At 38.9% G+C, this 5,902-nt stretch overlaps 1 long non-coding RNA gene across 1 annotated transcript; it reads right to left on the bottom strand.

The window, feature by feature from the left end:
- On the bottom strand, positions 1-3,676 carry LOC121813509. Its single transcript, XR_006053738.1, has 4 exons — positions 2,039-3,676; positions 1,237-1,339; positions 865-968; positions 1-24 (listed from the first exon to the last, which is right to left on the bottom strand). It is a non-coding gene; the product is annotated as an uncharacterized LOC121813509 (long non-coding RNA).
- Between the last annotated feature and the right edge of the window lie 2,226 nt (positions 3,677-5,902).

Raw genomic sequence — 5,902 nt, forward strand, 5'->3', positions numbered from 1 at the left:
ACATGTTGACTGCAAATCTTGGTGCTGTATTCAAACCAAAATACAAAAACACAGAACAACTGTGAAATTGATAACTAAAATTAAAACACTTAAGCATGGGCAATATCTCCTCTAGGCTGGAAACTAGCATAAATCAGACATTTTGACATCTATTATTATGGTGCATATGATACAACAGGAAGGAATTCTAAATAGAATTAAGTTTCACTATTACTTTATTTTAGTGTGGAGTGTTTTGCTGACTCGAGAGCAGAATTCAGGAGACTAAAGTCAAAAAAGAGAAGGTTAGCATTTAATGCTGAAAAGTATGGAAATTAATAAAAATCTAATAAAAAAGAGAGAACCTATGTATTGCCAATACCCAAAGAACATTAGGAATACATATCCGTGAAGAAACGGAAAAGTAGAGCTAAGGGATACACAGCTATGTGTCCAACACAACAAAGGACAAAGAATGACTTAACATTATATACACAAGAGGTAATGAGGGAAACTGAAACAGGTGGGGAACTACACACATATGAATACAATCAACATAACAAGCAGGGGGAAGACCTAGACATGACACAGTGAGCATAGAGAACATCAGGGGATCACTGAAAGGCAAAGGACAACATGGGGGAAAAATCTCAAGGAAACTCAAGGGAAAAAACAAACATAAACAATACCGATATTGTAATTTTTAGTCCCAAATACTGTGCATGCCAAAAAGCAAAATGAACCAAGAGCTCTCGAAAAGCTCAAAACACTTCCTCCCAGACCTAGTGATCATGACACTGTGGTTTATTTCTTTGAAGGCAAAATACTTACTGTCAGAGTTTCAGGAAATCCTGTAAAGAAATGTATAGATGAATGGTTACCTACCTTCAAATTTTATATTTTGGCAGCTTGGGTGAGAAGTGGTGCAAATATATATTTTCCCTCTTCCATTTTGTGAATACTGTTCAAATGGGGCACTGACGAGCAAACTAAGGAAATAAATGATGCCATGATGAGAATGATATGTCCAAAGAGCAAACTGTAGTTACAGTAAATAAACTACATATGTTCTCTGTTAACAAGTATTTTATCCCTGTTTTATTAATGCTGTCAGGAATAAGTGGTGATAATTTTGTTAAACAAATAATAAATAAATAAATAAATAAATAAATAAATAAATAAATAAATAAATATCAGTAATCTTAAACAGGCAATTATAAACCCATATTCAACATATCAATGCATGTTCTGACTTACTCTGATTGTCTTTGAACCACCTGGTAGCCAAAACCAGCAGCAGAGCTCCTCAAGGTCTTCCAAGCCACGGGATCAATATTGAAACCAAGAGCAATATTTAACCCTGACGATTAATGAAGAAAAAGCATCATCATTATTCTTACTTAAAGCCACTTTATAGAACAATGTTTTTGCAGCACCTCTAAGTATAACCACATGCATGAAACTGCATACGCCCTGTGTTACTTTCATTCTATCTTTTTAAACCACATTGTTTTTTTCATTACCACTTGAAAGTATCAACATCTGACATTTGAAAGTTCTCAACACTGTGGTGCTGAACAACTATTCACATGAAAAAATAACCTGTACAGATTTGCTTGTCCATGGCACTTTAAAAAATGCAAGTGGAAGGCCAATCCAGGACAATGTGTCTTGCATGCAAAAAAATAGATGCCTGTTGCAAAAGTGGGTACAGTGTCAGTAAAACAAAAACAAGCAGGTGTATATGATGACTGCATGAACTCATAGGACAGTCAAGACCTGACTGAGCTAATCACACATTTCAGCAACTAGTGTGATTCACAGGAGGTAAAATGTATATGAGGAAATGACAATCACAAAAGCGTTTCTAGAAGATATTATTTAACTTATCAATTTAACATCCCCGCTGGTTTTTAGAACTAAAAGATGTTTTTTATTGAAAAATGTTGCTGTGCTGTGGCTAGCAGAAAAGCAATTTTCACTGAAATGCTACTAATATGTCCATTATTTGCATAAATTCAGACAACAGACAGAATAGAAGGCCATAAATTTCTCTTACCTAACAAGGATATTGTAGCACTAATTATCCAGTTCATTGTGTTACTTCCATGAAAAATAAATGACAGATGAATGAATTACTTCTGCTGAAAGGGTCAGGAAAGGAGTTGAAACCGAAGATGCAGAAATCATAGTGTGACTGCTCAAAGCTAAGAGGGTCATTTGAAATAAGTGTTATGTAGGAGGAGTTACAAGACAGAGAGCACTGTTTTATATGATACACTAAACTGTGGTGAGACTGTTTAATTTTGATCCAGTACTTCAGTAATGTAATTTTTTCAGTAAATACTACTAACATTTAAACTAAACAGATTGGAAAGTTTATTCGTGTCTGCAAATTTCAGTCATAAGTAAGGTTGGTTTTATTCAGTTAAAAATATATTTATTTTCCCTTTAAATTTTGCATAAGAAATACATTCAGGGTTATTAAGAATATAGTTTCAGTTTAAAGTACATACAAAATTGCTCCATTTCCTCTGATAGTTACAATAATGAAAATGTTAGGTCTGCGCTTGCAGGCCTCTTGACTCAAAGACTCACTCCCGTGAACAAAGCAAGACAATTCCTCTCAGTCGGTTTTTACTTGCTGCTCAAGGGAAGTCTGGTTGGCTCTTGGAGCTGAAAGCTCCTCACCTGATCCCATTCAACTTCAAAAAACCAGCGTCCCCTTGCAGCCTTTTATTCAGTGACAAACAGTTACACAACCCCCCATTGTAACACCCCTGTTGTGTGTAAGCTAAGGCACTGTATGTGTGTGTATATGCATGTGCGAGCACGTGTGTCAACTCCCCTCACCCCTGTATATGGCTCAACTCCTTTAACGGTCCACCATATACAAGCACAGGTGAGCCTATAAAGGCAGGAAGTAAACATTCCTTTGTTTATCAGTGTGTCTCTGTTAGGTGTGCACTCGCAGTCCTCACTGGTTCAGAGCCTTATCACTGTGAACGAAGCAAGACAATCAGAGATCAATCCATTTTAACTTGCAAGGGGAGCCCGGTCGGAATCACAGAGCAGCAAGCTCTGCACCTGCACTCAAACAACACCAAAAAACCAGTGTCCCCTCGCAGCCTTTAGTCAGTGAACACACAAGCACCCCCATTGTAAAACCCCATATGGTGTCATAAAAGTTAAAGCACTGTGTGTGTGTGCATACATGTGCGAGCATGTGTGTGTGTGTGTGTGTGTGTGTGTGTGTGTGTGTGTGTGTGTGTGTGTGTGTGTATACATGACTTCCTGCTGGTCATAAAAGGGTCATCTCCCCTCACTCCTGTATATGGCTCAACTCCTTTAATGGACCACCATATACAAACACAGGTGAGCCCATAAGTGGCAGGAAGTAAACATTCCTTACCAAAGAAGGAAACCAGAATCTTAAATGGAATGTGTCTGCAGTTAAACACTATAGCTTCCCCCGCCATTCTACATGTAGGGGAGGTGAATAGAAACAGAAAAATGCATTTGACCATGCAGTTTAAAACAAGGTTTACAAATTTAAACACAACAATCACAACTTTTAACCAAATCACTCTGACAGTCTGTGTATGTGCTCTTGGGTGAACGATCTGTGCTTTGTGTTTACGTCTTTGTGCGGAATCCGTTTACCTGCTCTCATTTGCTCTTTTAGCTGTTTGGTGGTTGTTGAAATAGTTTTGTGAGCTTTAACCTGAGATTCTGGTGTTTCTGGCTAAATACATTTATATTTAAAAATCAATTCAGGATTTAATGAATTGCTTTATTCAAGCTAAAATTGATTTTAATTAAGACAAGGGTGCGCAGACAGCTAAAAAGTTTGGCTGACGTGTGTGCCGAACCGGGAAAAGTCACAGGTGGTAACTCTTGGTGTACCAGGTTTCTGGAGTCTTTAGGATGTTGTATCCTCCTCCGATAAACCGCCAGCAGATTGGCATCCCACAGTTAGTTTTAGTTTAGTTAAAGTTTTCTGTTTTTCTTTTAGTTATTTAACCTTTTTTTTAAATTGCTAGCAAGCAGGTCATACATGGAACACCATAACCAAGTGGCTGGGACAGTATACAGGAAAATCTATGCCAAGTTAGCCTGGAATGCCAGAGGTGAAAATGGGACATGTGCCTTAGCGTGGTTGAGAATGACCAAGTTAAGATCCTGTGGGACTTCAAGAAACAGACAGACAAACTGGCGATGGCTAACCAACCTGATATAGTACTGGTAGAGAAGCAAAAATAACATATGAAACTTGAAATGACACATGAATTCTCTGAAAGCTCAGATGTCCCTGGCATAGTACTCGTGGACAAGCAGAGGAAGGTGGCCTTAGTGATAGATGTAGTTACCAAGTGATAGCAACAGCAACAAAAAAAAGAGCACACAAACTCAAGAGGTACCAAGGGTGGAGAGAGGAGCTCGAGAAAATGTAGACGGTGTAGGCAACAATGGTCTCCGCGGTAATTGAGCACATGGGGCAGTGATCACCAAGCCGGGCAAATGGCTCCAGCAGATCCCAGGAACAAGATCTGAGATCTCTGTCCAGAAGAGCACAGTCCTAGGAACAGCAAAGTTACTCTGCACAACCCTCAAGATACTGCACAGGACACTGTGGTAGAGGGCTCAAGCTTGAAAGATAAAGACTGCCCATATAGGGCAAGAGGGGAATTTTTTTTTATGTCCTCTTTCAAGCGATCTGTCTGATGCCACTTCCCAGGCTCCTCAACCCCCACTCACACCTTGCATCAGGTGACCTCAGTAGTTCACAAGATAAGTCCTCACAAGATCTGAGTAGTATTACCAGAAGCCTCTGGATGGTAAAGACCCATGCCTTTTTCACACCTTGGCTCATGTGATGATGCACATGATTAATAGTTGGTCAACAAACACCTAAAAATGAAAATCTGCTTCCACACTATACCGCTATCTGTGCTATCAACTACGCCTTTGCATCCCACTTGTTCTCTGCAAAAAAAACCTTCTAACCATTTGGAAACATATGAACCATCATCAAAGCACATTTTACTTTTGTTCAGTGAGCTCTTTACTTGTGGGTCACCATAACCTTATCTGAACATGGATGTACCCCCTGTAGAGGTTTTACTTATACTTGGATTGCTAATCACCCAAATTTCAGTAAAATCATAGACTGGAAGCTATTGTTTCATATTAAACATGGACTCCCTCTTTTGACACATGGTTTCCCCCATGTGTCAACTCACCAGAACTAGAAGAATAAAAAGAAAAAACATTAATGATATTATTTCTCAAACGACATCAGAAATTCTCCTCTGGAGTAGTTCCGCTCCAGGCCTGTAAACCTGTGTTAGAAAAAGCATTAGCCAGTGGCATGTCCTGATGTGAATCCCTCCTGCTGCTGTGAAAGAGGAAGGAAGTAATGTTGGTATTAACACATTTTACATCTGTATACCCACTCTCTCACTGTGATCTTTGCATTGTTGGCAACTCAATGTCACAAATAACATACTGCTGTTGAATACAGAAAGTGAACACTAAAAGGTTAAGTTTGCATGGCTCACAAGCCCATGCGAACCTAGGATGTTGCTGTCATCTTCCTGCTCCTGTAAAACAAAAAAACAAAAAAACAAAACATACATACCTACATCCACCCTTTTGTCACCGTCTGGGTGGAGTAGGTGCAATCTTGCGTTTTGGCGTCAAGTCAGTCAAGCTTTTGTCAGTCCAGTCAGTTCCCCATTTTTGTTATTGCTGATAGCAGAACCTCTAGTGTCACATTAAGTTTCTACTACCAGCAATATGATGTCATTTCAAAAAAGAATAAGAAAAATTTAGACTAGATAACCTCACTGAATCCTTTTAGACAGGGACTTACTAACTGCATCCCAAATACAGTGGGGCAAAAAAGTATTTAGTCAGCCAC

This window comes from Haplochromis burtoni, unplaced genomic scaffold (assembly GCF_018398535.1).
Source record: "Haplochromis burtoni strain Fernald_Lab_line unplaced genomic scaffold, NCSU_Asbu1 Contig_1814, whole genome shotgun sequence".
NCBI classification, from domain to species: domain Eukaryota; kingdom Metazoa; phylum Chordata; class Actinopteri; order Cichliformes; family Cichlidae; genus Haplochromis; species Haplochromis burtoni.